The sequence below is a fragment of the Tamandua tetradactyla genome, chromosome 3 (assembly GCF_023851605.1).
Source record: "Tamandua tetradactyla isolate mTamTet1 chromosome 3, mTamTet1.pri, whole genome shotgun sequence".
Classification (NCBI taxonomy): domain Eukaryota; kingdom Metazoa; phylum Chordata; class Mammalia; order Pilosa; family Myrmecophagidae; genus Tamandua; species Tamandua tetradactyla.
Window position 1 is genome coordinate 82,169,073 of NC_135329.1, and position 19,630 is coordinate 82,188,702.

The 19,630-nt window shown below is 34.7% G+C and overlaps 1 protein-coding gene and 1 long non-coding RNA gene across 2 annotated transcripts in view; one reads left to right on the forward strand and one right to left on the reverse strand.

Annotated features, from left to right (window-relative positions):
* The window catches only part of LOC143677453 (rho guanine nucleotide exchange factor 4-like), a 145,187-nt gene that overhangs the window by 17,794 nt on the left and 107,763 nt on the right, over positions 1–19,630 (forward strand).
* Positions 1–19,630, reverse strand: part of LOC143677455 (uncharacterized) — a 33,484-nt gene that overhangs the window by 9,735 nt on the left and 4,119 nt on the right. The gene's annotated exons all lie outside the window — the stretch shown is intronic.

Consider the following 19,630-nt stretch of genomic DNA (forward strand, 5'->3'; position numbering starts at 1 on the left):
AATCCTAGAAACCATTAATCTGCTTTCAGTATCTATAGATTTGTCAATTTTGGGATATTTCATGTAAATGGATGTGTAACTTCCATGGCTTCTTTCACTGAGCATAATGTTTTAGAGGTTCACCCAGGTCATAGCATATATCAGAGCTTCATTTCTTCTTATGACTAACTTATATCCCATTGTATGAATAGACCCACTTTGTTTATTCTTTCATCTGTTGATAAGACATTTGGGATGTTTCCACCTTTTGGCAATTATGAATAGTGCTGCTGTGAATATGCATGTACTTGTATTTGAGTGCCTGTTTTTAATTCTTTGAGTATACATAAGAGTGGAATGCTGGATCCTATGGTAATTCTATGCTTAGCTTTCTGAGGACCTGCCAAACTGTTTCCTCAGTGGCAGCACCATTTTTCATTCCCATCGATCATAAACGAGTGTTCCAGTATACCCACATCTTCACTACCACTTATTTCTTGGTATGATTTTGATGATGATGATGATGATGATGGTGATTGCCATCCTGCTGCATAAGAAGTAGTATCTCATTGTGGAATTAATTGCATTTCCCTAATGACCAATGATATTGAACATCTTTCCATGTGCTTGTGTAACTTCCACTTGTATACTTTTCAGAGAAATGTTTAAGTTCTTTGCCTATTTTCAGTTGACTTTTTGTCTTTTTGTTATTGAATTGTAAAAGTTCTTTATATAGCCTGTGTATAGACTTGGCAGACATATAATTTGCAAATATTTTCTAGCACTTTGTAGCTGTCTTTTCACCTTTTTGATACTCTCCTTCAGTGCGCCAATCAAAATTTTTTATTTTGATGAAATACAGCTTATCTTTTTTTTTCCATTTTTGTTTGTACTTTCAGTATCCTTCCTAAGATAGAATGACCAAATCCAAATCATGAAGATATACGCTATTTTTTATTCTAAAAGTTTGTATCTTTAGCTCTCACATTTGAGTCTTTGATTTATTTTGAATTAATTTTTTGTACATGGTGTGAGATAAATGTCCAACTTCAGTCTTTTGCAAGTGAATATCCAGTTGCCCCAGCACCATTTATTCAAGAGACTGTTCTTTCTCCATTAACTGGAATTGGCACCCTTGTCAAAGGCTTTTGTAAAAAAGAACGTTTTTCTTAATTTCCTTTGCAGATTGGCAGTCTGTAGAACACAACTGATTTTTGTATGATGATCTTGTATCCTTAAACTGCTAAATTTGTTAATTAGTTCTAAGTTTTTTTGTGGCTGCTTTAAGGTTTCTATATATTAAGTCATGTTATTTGATGTACAAAGAGATAGTTTTACTTCTTTTCCAATTTGGAAGCCATTAATTTCTTTTTCTTTCCTACTTGCTCTGGCTTGAACTTCTAGTACAATGTTAAACAGTATGAAAACGAGAATCCTTGTCTTGTTTCTGAACTCAGAGGGAACACTTTCAGTCTTTTAACATTAAGTATGGTATTAGCTATGGTTTTATAAAAAATTACCTTTGTCACGTTGAGGAAGTTCCCTTCTCTGCCTACTTTGTTGAGTGTTCTTATCATGAAAAGGTGTTTGATTTTGTCAATGCTTTCTCTGCATCAACTGACATGATCATGTGAAGTTTTTCCTTCATTGTATTAATATGTTGTGTTACATTGTTTCATTTCATGTGTTGAATTACCCTTGCATTCCTGGGATAAATCCCACTTGTCCGTGGTATATAATCCATTTAATATGTTGCTAGTTCAGTTGGCCAGCATTTTGTTGAGAATTTTTGTATCTATATTCATAAGGAATATTGGTTTGTAGTTTTCTTGTGATGTTTTTGTCTGGCTTTGGTACCAGGGTAAAAGTGGCCTCGGGATGATTTAGGAAGTGTTCCTTTTTCTTCTATTTTTTGAATGTTTGAGAGGGATTGGTATTAATTCTTCTTTGAATTTTTGCTGTAATTCATTAATAAAGCAATCTGGTCCTGAACTTTCTTTTGGGGGGGGAAGTTTTTTATTATTCGGTCACCCCACTGGTATTGGTCTGTTGAGATTTTTTATTTCCTCTTAAGTCAGTTTGGTCCTTTGTGTGTTTCTAGAAATTTGTCTATTTTATCTAGGTCTTTTAGTTTCCTGAATGCTAAAACAAATACCATACAGCGGGTTGAATAAAACAACAGGAATTTATTGGCTCACAGTTTTGAGGCCAGAAGAAGTCCAAAATCAAGGCATTATCAAGGCAATGATTTCTGCCAAAAAACTGTGGCATTCCAGGGCTGGCTGTTGGTGATCCTTTGTCATTGGCTTTTCCATCACATGGTGCCCTCTCCTGGCCCTCTGGGTTCTGTTGACTTCCATTTTCTTCTCAAGGCCTTCTCTTCCTGTCTCGGAATTTCGTTCTACTTATAAAGAACTCCAGTAATAGGATTACAACCCACTCTTGTTCCGTTGAGCCACATCTTAACTGAAGTAACCTTATCAACAAGTCCTACTGACAATGGTTTCAAAACCACAAAAATGGATTAAGAACAAGTGATTGTGGAGTATTTAGCTCCAAGCCACCATACTAAGCTATCTAATTTATTGGCATGGAGTTGTTCATACTATTATCCCTTTTCTGTAATGTTGATAATAGTATCCTCAATTTCATTTCTAATTTTACTGTTTATCAATATTGTCAATCCTTTCAAAGACCCACCTTTTGGCTTTGTTGATTTTCTATGTTATTTTTCATTCTTTATTTCATTTATCTCTGCTGTCACATTTATTTCTCTCTTTCTGCTAGCTTTGGGTTGTTTGTTCTTTTTGCTAGTTCCTTAAAGTATAAAGTTAGGTTATTGATATGAGATCTTTCTCTTTTATTAATGTTGGTGTTTGCAGCTATAAATTTTCCTCTGAGCAGTGCTCTTACTGCATCCTATAAATTTTGGTATATTATGCTTTTTTCATGCATGTCAAAATATCTCCTAATTTCTTCTGTAATTTTTTTCCTCGTCCTATTGGTTGTTAAATAATGTGTTGTTGAATTTCCATAGTTTATGACTTCTCTAATTTTCTTTCTGTAATTGATTTTTTTAAATTTTTTTTAAATACCAGAAACACCAAACGCAAACATTCGTAACTTTTGATCATTCCGTTCTACATATATAATCAGTAATTCACAATATCATCACATAGTTGCATATGTAATTGATTTCTAATTGCATGCCATCATTGTCAGAGAATACACCTTTTATGATTTTAGTCTTTTTAAATTTACTGGCCTTGTTTTGTGGCCTAACATATGGTTTATCTTTGAGAATGATCCATATGCCTAAAGAAGAATGTGTATTCCACTGTTCTGTGTATGTCTGTTAATTCTAGTTGCTTCCTCGCATTGTTCAAGTCCTCTATTTCATTATTAATATTCTGTCTGATTGTATAATATAATGTTATTGTATTGTATTTATCACTTCATCTCTGTCCATTTTTTATAGTCACAAATACAGGATTTCCATATACCATCCCATCATTAACCCCTTGCATTGGTGTGGAACATTTATTGCAATGGATGATAGCACATTTTAACAATTGTACTGTTGACTATAGTCCATAGTTTAACTTAGGGTTCACTATTGTGTATAGTGTGGTTTCCTGGACTTTTAAAAACGTTTTTATTCTGTTACCATGTATATATTCTAGTATTTCCCCTTTTAATCACATACAGATATGTGTGTGTGTGTGTGTGTGTGTGTGTGTGTTGTAAATTATATTCACAATGTTATGCTAACATCACCACTATCCATTACCAAAACATTTCAGACATCCCAAATAGGAACCCTATACATTTTAAGCCTTAACTGCTAAGTCTCTATCCTTCTCTATCCCTTGGTAACTATATTCTAGATTCTGACTCAATGCATTTGTTTATTCTAATTGTTCCAAATCAGTGAGATCATACAATATTTGTCCTTTTGTGTCTGGCTTATTTCATGCAACATGATGTCTGCAAGTTTAATACTTTCATTTTCATTCCCTTTTACAAGACTTCATTCCTTTTTATGGCTAATAATATTTCAGTGTATGTGTACATCACATTTCATTTATCCATTCTTCGGTTGATGGACATTTGGGTTGCTTCGATCTTTTGGCAATTGTGAATAATGCTGCTATGAACGTCAGTGTGCAGATATCTGTTTGAATACCTGCTTTAATATTTTTGGGCATATATTGAGTAATGGGATTTCTGGGTCATATGGTAGAAAGACTTAGCTTTCTGAGGAATTTCCAAACTATCTTTCACAGTAACTGCATAATTTCACATTGACAGCAGCGATAAATGAGTGTTCCTATTTCTTCATATGATTTCTAATAACTTATTTTACATTTTTTAGTACCAGCCATTCTAATGAGTAAGAAATGGTATCTCATTGTGGTTTTGACTTGCATTTCCCTGATGGCTAATGATGTTGAGCAGTTTTTCGTGTGCTTTCTGGCCATTTGTATGTCTTTTTAAAAGAGATATCTAGTCAAGTCATTTTGCCCATTTTTTAATCTTATTTTAATTTTGTCTGATTTTAATTGGGTTGTGTGCCTTTTTGTTATTAAGTTGAAGAATTTCTTTGTATATTCTGGATATTAAACCTTTTTTGGATATGTGGTTTCCATGTATTTTTCTCCCATTGTGTAGTCAGTCGTTTTACTTTCATGACAAAATCCTTCTAGGCACAAAAGTTTTTATTTTGATAAGGTACCGTTTATCTATTTTTTTTTCTTTTGTTGCTGTGCTTTGAGTATAAAGTCTAAGAAGCCATTGCCTAACACAGATCCTGAAGATGCCTCCCTACATTTTCTTCTAGGAGTTTGATATTCTGGCTCTTACATTTAAGTCTTTGATCCATTTTGAATTGACTTTTAATAAGGTATGAGGTAGATGTCCTCCACCTTTTTTTTGGCAAAAGGAGATCCAGTTTTCCCAACACCATTTGTTGAAGACACTATTCTGTCCCAAGTGATCTTTGCCCCCTTGTCAAAAATAAGATGGCCATAAATGTAAGAATTGATTTCTCCTCTCTCAGTTTAATTCCATTGGTTTACAAAAGTTAAAACATAATTTTCATACAGATAAAGATAGAGAACACATGTCAATTATTTAACTCAGTGAGACCAGCAGTATAGTAAGGCTGTTTCAAAGAGCACTTGCAAAAAGATTTATATACTAGGGGGGAAAGGCATGCTGATTCAGTGGATTTTTGTTATTTGTAGTAGTTATATTCTACAAAGTCACTGTAGATCCTGACCTAGTAAATACTAATCATTGCTCATTGCTCATTGCTCCTAAGGAAAATAGAGGATAAGGTTCCTACAAGCCTCTGATCACAATATTCTCATCAACCAATCAATACATTATCTTGTTTTATGTGTTTTGTTTAAGAATACCTGATTTCATATATACTAATGATTCATTAATATTGAATTCTTGACTAACAGCGTTATAACTCATTCCTGATCAAAGTTTATCTAACATATATATTTTCTCCATAAGGCATATGATAAGATTCTTGTACTTAGGAATACTAGACAGGATTGCAACACTACAATGAAAAGTGCAAAATGTGCAAAACATGGCACTTACTGTGAAAAGGACATTTGTTTACAATATGAGAGCCTATACAAGAAGGCAGAGTGTCTCATTGTTTAATGTTGGCTGAGAATGTATGCATTGGATGACTCAAATTTTTCTATAGAAAAAGAATTGTACTATGCAAATTGCTCTGAGCATGAACGAACTGCAAGTATTGATTTTGAGGTTCCAATTAAATTTAAGGGAGTAGGCAAATTTGCAAATATGGGATCTGTGAATAATGAGGATCAACTGTATAAGTTTGCTAAGTTGGAGACAATACAATAGAACAGTACAACTCTAATTTTGCGTTTATCTTACTTTCCAGACTGAAATCAATTATGTCTCCACCAGAAAGAAGTCTACAAGTTAACGTGTAACTCAACAATGCCTGAAACCTAATCAATAATAAGTTCTATTAAATTGTTGTTAAACTTTTTTATTAGAAAATTTGTGAGTTTATAGGACAAGCATTCATAAAACACAGGATTCCCACATACCACCTCCTCACCACCAACACCCTGCATTGGTGTGGAGCATTGTGATACATAGATGACAGAACTTTTATGTAATTGTACTATTTTTTAACAGTAGTTACCCATGTTAAAATTGATGAAAGATTATTAAAATAGTACTGTTAACTATTGTCCATGGTTTACATTAGGTGCATTAGGTGCATTTTCCCTACATACCACCCTATTATTAACACCTTGTATTCATGAATATAATAATATAATTCATGAAAGAACATTCTTATACTTATACTATTTACTGTAGTCCATTGCCTACAATAGGGGTCACTGTGTTAAACAATCCTATCTTTCATCTTTTAATTTTTATTCTCGTAAGATATATGACCTAAAGTTTCCCCTTTTACATACTCATCTATATAATTCAGTGCTGTTTATTGCACACAATAATGTTCTACTATCACCACCATTCATTTCCAAACTTTTGCAATCAATCTAAATAAAAATTCTTTACAAAATAAGCATCAACTCCACGTTGTGTGAAACCAATCTATCCCCTGGAAACGTGTATTCTAGATTATAACACCATGAGTTTGCTTATTATAATTAGTTCATATCAGTGAGATCAAACAACATTTGTCCTAGTGAGCTTTGATTATTTCACTTAGCATAATATCCTCGAGGTTCATCCCGGCAATTATTCATTCCCTGTTACAGCTAAATTATATCCCGTTATTTTAGTTTGCTAATGCTGCTGGGATGCAATATACCAGAAATGAGTTGGCTTTTATAAAGGGAGGTTAAGTTACAAGATTACAGTTCTAAGACCATAAAAATGTCCAAACTAAGGCATCCAAAGAAAGATACTCTGACTAAAGAAAGGCTGATGTCCGTCCCATGGAAAGGCACATGGGTGGCATCTGCATCCTTTCCCAGCTTCTGGTTTCAAATGGCTCTCTCATCCCTTGTGGATCCTTCTTGCTTCTGGGTTGCTTAGCCTTTCATGGGAAGGCACGTGGCAACATCTGCCGGGCTCTGCATCTCCAAACATCTCTGTCTAGGCGTCTGCTTTGTGTTGGCATTCCAAGGATCTCCTTCAGCACTCCAAGCATCTCCAAACATCTGTGTCTATATCTCTTCTGTCCTCATGGGCTCTCTTACAGACTCCAGTAAATGAATTAAGACCCACCTTAAATGGGTGGAGTCACTTCTCTGTCAAATCAAAAGGTCCAACCCACAGTTGGATGTGTCACATCTCCAAGGATACAATTCAATTAAAGTTTTCACCCTACAATATTCAATCAGGGTCGAAAGCACATGGCTTTTCTGGGTATAACAGTTTCAAACCAGTACACTCATCACATGTGTATACCACATTTTGTTTGTCCGTTCATTAGTTGGTGGACACTTGGGTTACTGCTATCGTTAGTCATTTGTGAATAACGCCACTGTGAACATCAGTGCGCCTTCAGTTCTTCTGGGGATATACCTAGTCACTGGATTACAGGTCATAATTCTATACTCAGCTTCCTCAGGAACTGTCAAAGTGTATATTCCAGAGCCGCTGCACCATTTTACATACCCACCAAAAATGAGTGTTCCTATTTCTCTACCTACCAAATACTTTGTTTTCTTTTAATAGTTGCCATTCTAGTAGGTGTAAAATATCTCACTGCAGCTTTGATTTGTATTTCCCTGATACCTAATGGCTAGTGACTTTTTCATGTGCCGTTTAGCCATTTGTATAACCTCTTTAGAGAACTGTTTAGCCATGTCTTTTGCCCATTTTTAAATTGGGTTGTTTGTCTTTTTATTGTTGAGTTGTAGGATTTCTTTTTATGTTCAGGATATTAAACCCTTATTGGAAATGTGGTTTCCAAATATTTTATCCCATTGAGTAGGTTGTTTCTTCCCTCTGTAATGGAGTCTTTTGATGAACAAAATTTTTTTATTTTTGAGGAGGCCCTGTTTATCTACTTTTTTTCTTTCATTGCTTGTGCTTTGGGTATAAAGTAAAAGAAACCATTGTGTAACACAAGATTCTGAAGATGCTTCCTGACATTTTCTTCCAAGAGTTTTATTTTCCTGGTTCTTAAACTGAGAGGTTTTTTTAAATCATTTTTTGACTTAATTTTGTATATGGTGTGAGATAGGGCACCAATCATATTTTTTTGCTTATAGATATCAAATTCTCCCAGCACCATTTGTTGAAAAGACAATTCTTTTCCCATTGACTGGACTTGGAAGACTTGTCAGAAAACAATTGGCCATAGATATTAGGGTCTATTTTTGAATTCTAAGTTTGATTCCGTTGGTCAATATATCTATGCTTGTGCCAGTTCCATGCTGTTTTGAACACGATACCTTTGTAATATGCTTTAAAGTCAGAAAGTGTGAGTCCTACAACTTTTTTCTTCTTTTTCAGTATGTTTTTGGCTATTTGTGGCCCCTTACCCTTCCAAATAAATTTGATAGTTTTCTTTTCCATTTCTGTGAAGTAGGAAAATTGATTGAGAATGCATTGAATCTGTAAATCATTTTGCATAGAACTGACATCTCAATGATATTTATTGTTATAATCGATGAACATGAAATATCCTTTCATTTGTGTATGTCTTCTTTTATTCCTTTTAGCATCATTTTGTAGTTTTCTGTGTACTACTCTTTTTAGGCCCTACATTAGATTTATCACTATATACGTGATTTTTTTAGTGTCATTATAAATGGATTCTTTTCTTTCTTCTCCTCAGATTGCTCAGTGATAGTATATAAAATACTACTGCATTCTGTGTGCTGATTTGTCCCTCACCACTTTGTTGAATTCATCTATTACCTCTAGTAGCTTTGTGGTAGATTTTTTTAACCTTTCTATATATAAGATCATGTCATCTGCAAATAGAAAACGTTTTACTTCTTTGTTCCGATTTGGATGTCTTTTTTCTTGCATATCTGCTTGGCCAGAACTTCTAGTATAATGTTGAATAACAGTGCTGACAATGGACATCCTTCTCTTGCTCCTGAAATTAGAGGGAAACTTTTCATAATTAAGTAGGATGTAAAGCTATGTGTTTTTCATACATTTCCTAGATTTCTAAGTATTTTTATTAAGAAGGGATTCTGGATTTTGTCAAACATCTTTTCTGTATCAATTGAGATGATCATGTGTTTTCTTTTTTTAACTTCATTCTGTTAATATGGTGTATTACATTTATTGATTTTCTTATGTTGTACCATTCTTGCATACTGGGGATAAATAACAGTTGCTCAAGATGTATAATTCTTTTAATGTGCTCTTGTATTTGACTCACTACTATTTTGTTGAGGATTTTTGCACCTAAATTAATAAAAAAATATTGGTCTGTAGTTTTTTTTCTTACACTATTTTTATCTGCCTTTGGAATTAGGGTGATGGTAGGCTCATAGAATGAGTAGGTAGCATTCCCTTATGTACACTTTTTTGGAAGAGTTTGAGGAGTGTTGACATTAATTCTTGGAATGATTGGTAAAATTCACTTGTGAAGCCATCTAGTTTTGGGATTTTCTCTCTTGGGAGGTTTTTGATGATTGATTCAATCTCTTTGCTTGTAATTGGTCTGTTGAGGTCTTCTGTTTCTTGTAGAGTCAGCGTAGGTTGTTTGTGTATTTTAGGAGTTTGTCCATTTTACCTAGGTTGACTAATTTGTTAGCATACCGTTGTTCATAGTATCCTCTTATGATCCTTTTTATTTCTGTGGAGTCAGTAGCAATGTCTCTACACACACAAATTTCAGATTTTATTTATTTGCATCTTCTCCGTTTTTTTCTTTATCGGTTTGTCAGTTTTATTGATCTTTTCAAAGAACCCACTTTTTGTTTTGTTAATTCTCTCCATTCTTTTTATTCTCAATTTCATTTATTTCTGCTCTTATCTTTGTTATTTGTTCCTTCTTGCTGTGGGATTAGTTTGCTGTTCTTCTTCTAGTACCTCCAGGTGTGCAGTCAGGTCTTTCATTTTAGCTCTTACTTCTTTTTAAATGTAAGCATTTAGGGCTTGAAATTTCCCTCAGTATTGCTTTCGCTGCATCCCATGAGTTCTGATATGTTGTGTTCTCATTTTCATTTGTCTCAAGATATTTACTGATTTCCTTTGCAGTCTTTTCTTTTACCTACTGATTAAGAGAGTGTTATTTAACGTCTATATATTTGTGGATGTTACAGTTCTCCATCTGTTACTGATTTCCAGCTTCAATCCATCATATTAGATAAGATGCTTTGTATAATTTCAATCTTTTCAATTCATTGAGATTTGTTGTGTTGCCCGACATGTGGTCTGTCTGCAGACTGATCCATATGCACTTGAGAAAGTATATCCTACTGTTTGGGGGTGCAGCGTTCTATGTCTGTTAGGTCTAGTTAATTTATCATATTATTCAAGTTCTCTATTTCCTTATTGATCTCCTGCCTAGATGTTCTCTCTATTGAAGAGAGTAGTGTATTGAATTCTCCAACTATTATTTTTAGGTGTCTATTTCTCTCTTCAGTTTTGCCAGTGTTTGCTTCATGTATTTTTTGGGAACCATGGCTAGTTCCATAAATATTTATGGTTGTTATTTCTTCTTGGTGGCTTGCCCATTTTATTAATATATCATGTCTTTCTTCGTCTCTTAACAACTTTTGAATTTTAGTCTATTTTATCTATTAGTTAGCTCATTTTTGGTTAGTATTTTCATAAAATATCTTTTTCCAACCTTTCATTTTCAACCTATTTGTGTCTTTGGGTCTAAGGTGAATTAATCCCTTGTAAACAACATACAGTTGCTTTTTATCTATTCTGCAAATCTGTATCTTTTGATTGGGGAGTTTAATCCATTAACCTTCAGTGTTATTATTGTAATGACAGTATTTGCTTCAGTCATTTTGTCCTTTGGTTTTTATATGTCATATCATTTTTGTGTCTCATTTTTTCTTTGTTGCAACCTTTTTTTTCTATATAATTGATCTTTTTTACTGTATCTGAATGATCCCTTTCTCATTTCTTTTGTGTATATTTTTAAAATGCTTTTGTTTTGGTTATATTGGGGTTTGTATTACTCAACCAATATCTATAACCTAATTTGAAAAGATACCAGCTTCGCTTCAACAACGAACACGTTACCCGTCTTTATGTTGTTTTTTCCACAATTTACTACTTTATATTTTGCGTGACTATTGTTAGGAAATATGCCTTCTTGTTCAATTGTATTCTGACTCTTATAGGAATTGGAGAGTAGAATTGAATGATAGATAGGCTTAACTTCTCTGCTACACAAGTAAGTTTCATAAAAGCAACCCTCAAGATCAAGGGCTTGGCCTGTTGACTTGGGAGTCCCCAATGTTGGAGAGAGTACCAGGGATTTCCCAAGTGGGAAAGTTTAATAGTTCTATATTTTTTATCCAGTCCCTCAAGAGACTTTGCTATGCTTTAATTATCTGCCCAACATACTCTGGGATGTGTCTGGGTATTTCACCAAACTATACAGAATTATAAGCCCTCGTTCCCATTCTGGGCTCCATGTGTTTGGTTTGTTTAAATGAACTATCCAGACGGGTTGAGTTAGAATGTTTGCTACAGAAAATTAGATTTTGGAGAAAATAAAGCTCTCTTCCTTTGGTTTCATACCATAAGCAAAGTTCTAAAATATAGGCAATATCATCCTTTATTCTGTATTCAGATTTACCTTAGTCCCAACCAGATCTGTTCATTCTTATCTCTAATTGAAGCCTGATCTCTTTTTTGGTTTCTTTAATAGTTATTGTATGTGGCAATGCCAACTTTCAGAGCTGCAAAACTCCAACTCTGAGTCTTAGATGTCACATGGGTACCCAAAGTTTGATGGAAATGACAGGTTATACACATATAGCACCACATCTCAGAATCTAGAAATAACATTTAAAGCTCAGAAATAAATGTGACTGCTATATAAGCTTACAATCTAGACACCGATTTTCTTATAAAATTTTGCTTCTGGCTTATTTTTCAAAACATAATGTCCTCAAGGTTCATTCATCTCGTTGTGTGCCTCATGACTTCATTCCTTTCTGTAGCCGCACAATATTCCATCATATGTATACCACGGTTCACTTTTCTGCTTCCAGTCACTGTACCCTTCGGCCACCTCCATCCATTGTCTCCCTCATTTTTGAAGGACAGTTTTGCCAGAAAAAGAATTTTTGGCTGGCAGGTTTTCTCTTTCATTACCTTAAAGGTTTCATACTATTGCCTTCTTGCCCCCATGGTTTCTAATGAGAAATTGGAATTTAATTTTATTGAGGATCTCTTTGTCTGTAACTAATTCTATTTCTCTTGCTGCTTTCAGAATTCTCTCTTAATCTTTGGCATCTGGCATTATGATTAGTATGTGTCTTGGAGAAGGTTTATTAAGATTTATTCTGTTTGGAGTACATTGCATTTCTTGGACATGTGTATTTATGTCTTTCATAAAAGTTGGAAAATTTTTTACCATTATTTTCTCAACTATTCTTTCTGCCCCTTTTTTCCTTCTCTTTTTCTTCCAGGTCACAAATGACACATATGCTTGTGCACTTTGTGCTGTCACTCAAATCCCGAAGACACTGCTCAGTGTTTTCTATTCTTTTCTCTATTTGTTCTTCTGACTGTAAGATTTCAATTGTCCTGTCTTGTAGTTTACTGATTCTTCTGCCTGTTCAAATATACTGTTGTATATAAAAAAAATACTGGGTTTTTTTTTTAATCTCTTACAGTAATGCTTTTCACCCCCATAATTTCTGTTGTGTTTCTTTTTAGACTTTCAAATTTTTCTTTATGTTTACACATTGTCTTCTTAATATCCTTTATCTCTTTATGCACATTTTCTTTCATCTCCTGGAATTTATTTAAGAGATTTGTTTAAACTTCTTTGATCAGTTGCTCCAAATTCTGTCTCCTCTGAAGTTGTAATTTGTTCCCTTGGCTGGGTCATAGCTTCCTGCTTATTAGCATGACTTGTAAATTTTTGGCTTATGTCTAGGCATATGATTATCTTGATGAGTTAACCCTGAAGGTCCATTTCTCCCTCTTGTCTAGGATTTTTGTTGTTGCTGATGATTGGCTTTGTGTTAAGTCTCTCTTTTTTTTGTATGCTGTGTTATGGAGGTCACATTTCATTCTTTTTCCATGTGAGTATCCCATTATTGCAACACCATTTGTTGAAATTTGGGGGGGGGGGAGTGCAGTGCACGGTCTGAGAATTGAACCCAGGTCTCCCACATGGTAGACGAGAATTCTAACTCTGAGCTACCCATGCACCCCTAAGTCTCTCTTTAATACTTGCTCCAACGTATTCTAGACCTTTAGAATATGCCATGTTTAACTGATCAGACTTTCTCATCTCTTCTTCATCTGATTCTTGTCTCGGATATATGGTACAATTTTTATGATTGCACTTTTTGTGTAATTGTTTCACTTCCAGGAGAAAGCTTCCTTTCCTCTCTTCCTTCTCCAAGAATTTTGATCTATTCTCTGTTTTTGTGCAGAATTTTCTCCCCAGCTCCTCTGATTTAAATTCTCTCCCTCACTCAATGGCACGTTTTCCTTATGCAGGAGGTTTCTGGTACCCTTCTGTTTTACAGAAGTTCAGTTTAAGCCCTCCCTTTCTCTCTATGGGGCTTTTCTGCCTCTAATTTCTTCCCTGTTAAAGTATTCCACCCTAGGGAACCACATGGGGTCAGTCCAGAAAGGTTTGTCATTTGCCTTTTCTGTTTCAATTGAGATGATCATGTGTTTTTTTAAAAAACTTCATTATGTTAATGTGGTTTATTACATTAATTAATTTTCTTAGTGCATACCAAGAATCAATCCCACTGGATCATGGTGCATAATTCTTTTAATGTGCTGTTGAATTCAGTTGGCTGGTATTTTGTTGAGGATTTTTGCATCTATGTTCAAAAGAGATATTGGGCTATAATTTTTTTTCTTGTAGTATCTGTATCGGAATTTGGTATGAGAGTGTTGTTGACCTTGTAGAATGAATTAGGGAATGTTCCCTTCCCTTCACATTTTTTGGAGGAGTTTGAGCAGATTTGTTGTTAAGCCTGTGAAGCCATCTGGACCTTTTGTTTGTTGGGAGGTTTTTGATTACTGATTCAGTCTCTTTACTAGTAATTGGTTTCTTGAGATCTTCTGTTTCTTCCTAGTCAAGGTAGTTAGTTTATGTCTTTCTGAGAATTTGTCCATTTCATCTAGGTTATTTTCTTTATGGATGTAAAGTTATTCATAGTATCCTCTTACAGTTTTTTTTATTTCAGCAAGATCAGTAATAATATCCCCCTTATCATTTCTGAGTTTTGTTTGTATCCTTTCTCTTTTTTCTTTGTCAGTCTAGCTAAAGGATTGTCAAGTTTATTAATCTTTTCAAAGTTGTAACTTTTGGGTTTTTTTATTCTTGCTATTGTTTTCTATTTCATTTATCTCCACTCTTATCCTTTTTATTTCCTTCAGTCTGCTTGATTTGGGTTTAGTTTGCTTTTCTTTTTCTAGTTCCTCCAGTTCTTTTAGAACTTTAATGTCTCCTTTAAATTTATTTGTATTTTTGTGATATACCATATTGAATGCCTTTTCATTTCTATCTGGATATATTTTTCATCTCTTTTCCTTGTGGTTGCCATGGAGTTAAAATTTAACATCCTAAATATATAACAATCATATTTGGTTTGATACCAACTTAACGTCGATAGCATACAATTTCCTATGCCCCTCTGTCCCCTTCACCTATTTTTGTACTTGTTACCACCCATATCTTTGTACAGTGTATGTCCAAAAACATAGATTTATCATTACTTTGTATGCATTTGCATTTTAGCACATGTAAGAAGTAAGAAGTGGAATTATATACCAAACAATACACCACAATAATGTTGGACTTTATAATTACCCAAATGTTACCTTTACTTCAGGTCTTTATTTCTGTATGACACTTAGAACCACTGTCTAGTGTCTTTCCTTTCAGTCTGAAGAAATTCCCTTTAGCATTGCTTGTAGAACAGGTATACTGGTGATAAACTCCCTCAGCTTTTGTTTATCTGTGAATGTCTTACTCTTTCCCTCATTTTTGAATGAAAGTCTCACAGGATATAAAAGTGCTTGGCTCAATACTTTAGGTATTTCAACCTTCTGCCTTCTTACCTCCAAGGTTTCTGATGAGAAATCGGCACTCAGTCTGAGTAATCAGGACTCTCTTGTATGTAACATGTTGCTTTTTCTCTTGCAGCTGCTAGAACTCTCTCCTCACCCTTTGCATTAAATAGTGTGATCAGTATATGACAAGGTATATTTTTCTTCATGTTTATCCTATTTGTTGTTGCCTGGGCTTCTTGGATGTGCATATTTACATTTTTTGCTAAGTTTAGGAAGTTCTCAGTCCTTATTTCTTTGACTATTCCTCTGCTCCTTTCTTTATTTTCCTTCTGAAATGTTTTATGGTGTACCAAAGGTGTCTTTGGCTCCTTTTACTTTTTTTTTTTCCCTTGTATTATGTGTGGCGGGGGTCACATTTTATTCTTTTTCCATGTAAGTGTCTTCTTATTGCCCCACCATTTGTTGAATTTTCGTTTGTTTGTTTGGGAAGTACTTGGGCTGAGAATCGAAGGGTCTCCCACTTGGCAGGCGAAAACTCTGCCTGCTGCGCCACTGTGGCCCCGCCCCCCTTTTACTTTTAATGATTCTGTTTTCTTTCTACTCCTCAGAGTAATTCATTTCAAGCTTCTTCTTTTTGAGTTTACTGATTCTTTCTTCTGCCAGCTCCAATCTACTTTTGACATTTTTCTGGGAATTTTTCATTGGAATTATTGTGGTCTTCAACTCCAGAAGTTCTGTTTGGTTGCCTTTTTTTTTTTTTTGCATGGGTAGGTACTAGGAAATGAACCCGGGTTTCCCGCATGGCAGGCGAGAACATTGCTGAGCCCCTGTGGCCCGCCCTGGTTTGGTTGCTTTTTACAGTTTCTATCTCTTTTCTAAGATTCTCATATTGCTCATTCACTTTTTTCTTCATATCCATTAGTTCTTTCTCTGTATTTTCCTTCATCTTCTTGAACAATTTTCTTTTTTTGCATGGGCAGGCATCAGGAGTTGAACCTGGGTCTCCCGCATGGAAGGCAAAATCTCTGCTGATGAGTCACCATGGCCTGCCCCTTCTTGAGCCTTTTTAAGACCAATTTTTGTTTAGTATATCCACATTCTGGTCTTCTCCATTGGTGTTTTCTGGATTTTAGTCCTCTTCCTCTGGATAGGCCATCTTTTCCTGTTTCTTTATTTGTCTTCTATTCTTTTATTGCATACTGTACATTTTAATATTTTTAAATGTTAACTCTGGGATTGATTTCTTGAGGTATCTGTTTCTTGATTTTGCAACCAGTTGGTGATAAGTCAGAGATATTCTTGAGTTTCAGTGCTCCTGTCAGGAAGGTCTGCCCAAGGCAAACACAGTGTGCAAGGCTTTGCTTGGTTGCTATAAGCCTAGGACTATTTTCCAGAGTTCCCACATTGTTGATTCTGACAGTGTTGATTATTTGTACAGTGTTTCTGTGGGGAGGTGGGCCCATGGGGTCCCATTTCTGCTGACAGTATTTCTGAATTCCCACTTTTGAGGCCATATAAAAAAAGTTAAATCTCATTTTTCAATTAAGCTTTTTTATGTTTAGATAATTGTATATTCACTTGAGGTTCGAAGAAATAACGTGGAAAGATCTGTAAACCCTTTAACCAGCTTCTTCCAATGGGAGTATCTTGCAAAACAACAGTATGATATCACAACCCAGATCATAGTGATTGATGGAGTCAAGATACAGACACACAAGAATTCCATGTGTTGCCCTTTTTATGTCAACACCACCCCTTTCCGCCATGTCCCTGTCAGACACAAATATGTACTCTGTTTCTGTCATTTTGTCATTTCGAGAATGTTCTACAAGTGGGATCGTAAAGCATGCGACCTTTTGGAATTAGCTTTCTTCACTGAGAAAAATTCCCTGGAGAAATTTCTCAGGGCATTAGCTCATTCTTGTTATTGCTGAATAGTTTTACAAGGTATGGATGTATCACAATTTGTTTAATCACTCACCTGTTGAATGATATCTGGGATGTTTCCAGTTTGGGGCTATTACGAATAATATATGTTTAATAGCATAATAACCTGTTTTCACTTCTCTGAGGTAAATACCTAAGAGTTCAATTAATTGCTGGGTTATAGGGCAGATGTCTCTTTAGTTTTATACGAAACTGTCTAATTATCTTCCAGAGGGATGTACCATTGTACGTTCCCACCAGTAGCGTATGAGTGATGCAAGCTCCTGATATCCTTGTCAGCATTTGGTGGTGGTGCTGTGGTTTAGTTCACCCTTTCTTATCACTACATAAGAGGGTGTGGTGATCACTCACTGTGAACATGATTTGTATCTCCTTACAGCCTAATGATGTTAAACATCTTTTCATGTGCTTATTTGTTATCTCTTCAGTGAAATGGCTCTGCAAGTCTTTTGCCCATTTTCTAATTGGATTGTTTGTTTTTGCTATGTTGAGCTTTGAGAATAATTTTTTATTGTAAATACTGATCCTTTGATGAATATGTGGATTGAAAATATTTTCACCCAATTGGTATTTTTCTTCTCATATTCGTAGGGTCTCTGCAGATCAAGTTTGTTTTTTGTTTTTTTCCTGCTGTGGATGTACTTTTGGTCTAAAAACTCTTCTGCCACCCCTAAGTCCTGAAGCTTTTCTCCTATGTTTTCTTCTAAAAGTTTTATGCTCTTACATTTTACATTTAAATTTGTGATCCATTTTGAGTTAATATTTGAATAAGGTATGAGATTTGGGTCAAGGTTTGTTTATTTGTTTTGTTTTTTCCTGTGGATGCTCTAGTACCATTTGTTGAAATTCCCCTTTTGAATTGCATTTGCACCTTTGTCAAAAATCAGTTGGGGGCATTGCAGTGATGGCTCAGTGGCAAGAATTCTTGCCTGCCAAGCTGGAGACCTGGGTCTAATTCCCAGAGCCTGCCCAAGCCAAAAAAAAAAAAAAATCGGTTGGATATATCTGTGCCAGCATATTTATAAGATCTCTATTCAGTTCTCCTGATCTATCTTTCTATCCTTCTCCCAAAATATAGTCTTGATTACTGTGGCTACCTTTTTCAGAATTGTTTAACCTGTTCTAAGGCCGGTGCTTTATCATATAAACATTAAAATAAATCTTGTCTATGTCTACAAAAATCTTTGCTGGGATTTTGAAAAGAATTTCATTAAATCTATAGACCAATTTATGTAGAACTTACATCTTTACTATATTGAGTCCTCCAACCTGAAAACACACTCTTTCTCTATTTATTTAGGTCTTCATTAATTTCTTTCGTCAGCATTTTGTACTTTTCAGCATACTGATCCTATACATGTATTTTTTTAACTTATGCTCTTGCATTTCATGTTCTTAAGAATTAGTTAATTGTGCTGTTTTTGGTTTTGGTTTTTTTTTTTGGTGGGGTAGGGGTTGCATGGTCTGGAAATTGAACCCAGTTCTCCCTCATGGAAGGTGAATATTGTACCACTGAAGCACCCATACACCCTGTGTTGTTTTTAATCGCAGTTTCTGTAAGTTGATTCTTATTATATGGAAATATGCTTGATTTTATGTGTCTATTGTGTGTCGAAACCTTGCTGAACTCACCTTTTACTTCTAGGAATTTCTTGTAGATTACTTGAGATTTTCCATCTAGACAGTCATATCATCTTCAAAAAGGACAGCTATACTTCTTGCTTTCTAATTTGAATGCCTTTTATTTTTCTTGCCTTATTGCAGTGGCTAGAAATTCCATTACTATGTTGAGTAAGAGTGGAAAGAGTGGTTATCCTTGCCTTTTTCATAATCTTAGTGGGACATCATCCAGTCTTTCATTATTAATTGTAATGTTAGCTGTGGGTTTTTTTGGATATTCCTTATCAAGCTGAGGAATTTCCCCTCTATTCCTAGTTTTTTATTTTTTGTGTTTTGTTTTGTTTGTTTGCATGGGCAGACACCAGGAACTAAATCCAGGTCTCGGGCATGGCAGGCGAGAAATCCGCCACTGAGCCACCATTATACTGCCCTCTCTTCCTAGGCTTTTTAGGAATTTTTATCATGAGTGTGTATTGGAGTTTGTCAAAAAATTATTTGTGTCAATTGATACAATCATATGATTTTTCTTCTTTAACCTTTTCAAATGGTGGATTACATTAATTCCCTTGTATATGTTGAATACCTGGAATAAATCACATTGGGCCATAAAATAATTTTTGTACATTTATGGATTCATTTTCTAATAGTATTGTCAAGAACTTTTGCATATAAGTTAATGAGAAATATTGGCACATACTTTTCTTTCTGTACTTTCTTTGTATGGTTTTGTTGTCAGAGTAATATGGTCTCATAAAACGAATTGACTAGTGTCTCTCCTCTACTATGTTCTTGAATAGATTGTGCAAAATTAGTGTTATTTCTTCTTTAGATAATTGGTAGAATTCTCTATTGAAATCATCTGATACTGAAGGCTTGTTTTTTCAGAAGCTTTTATATT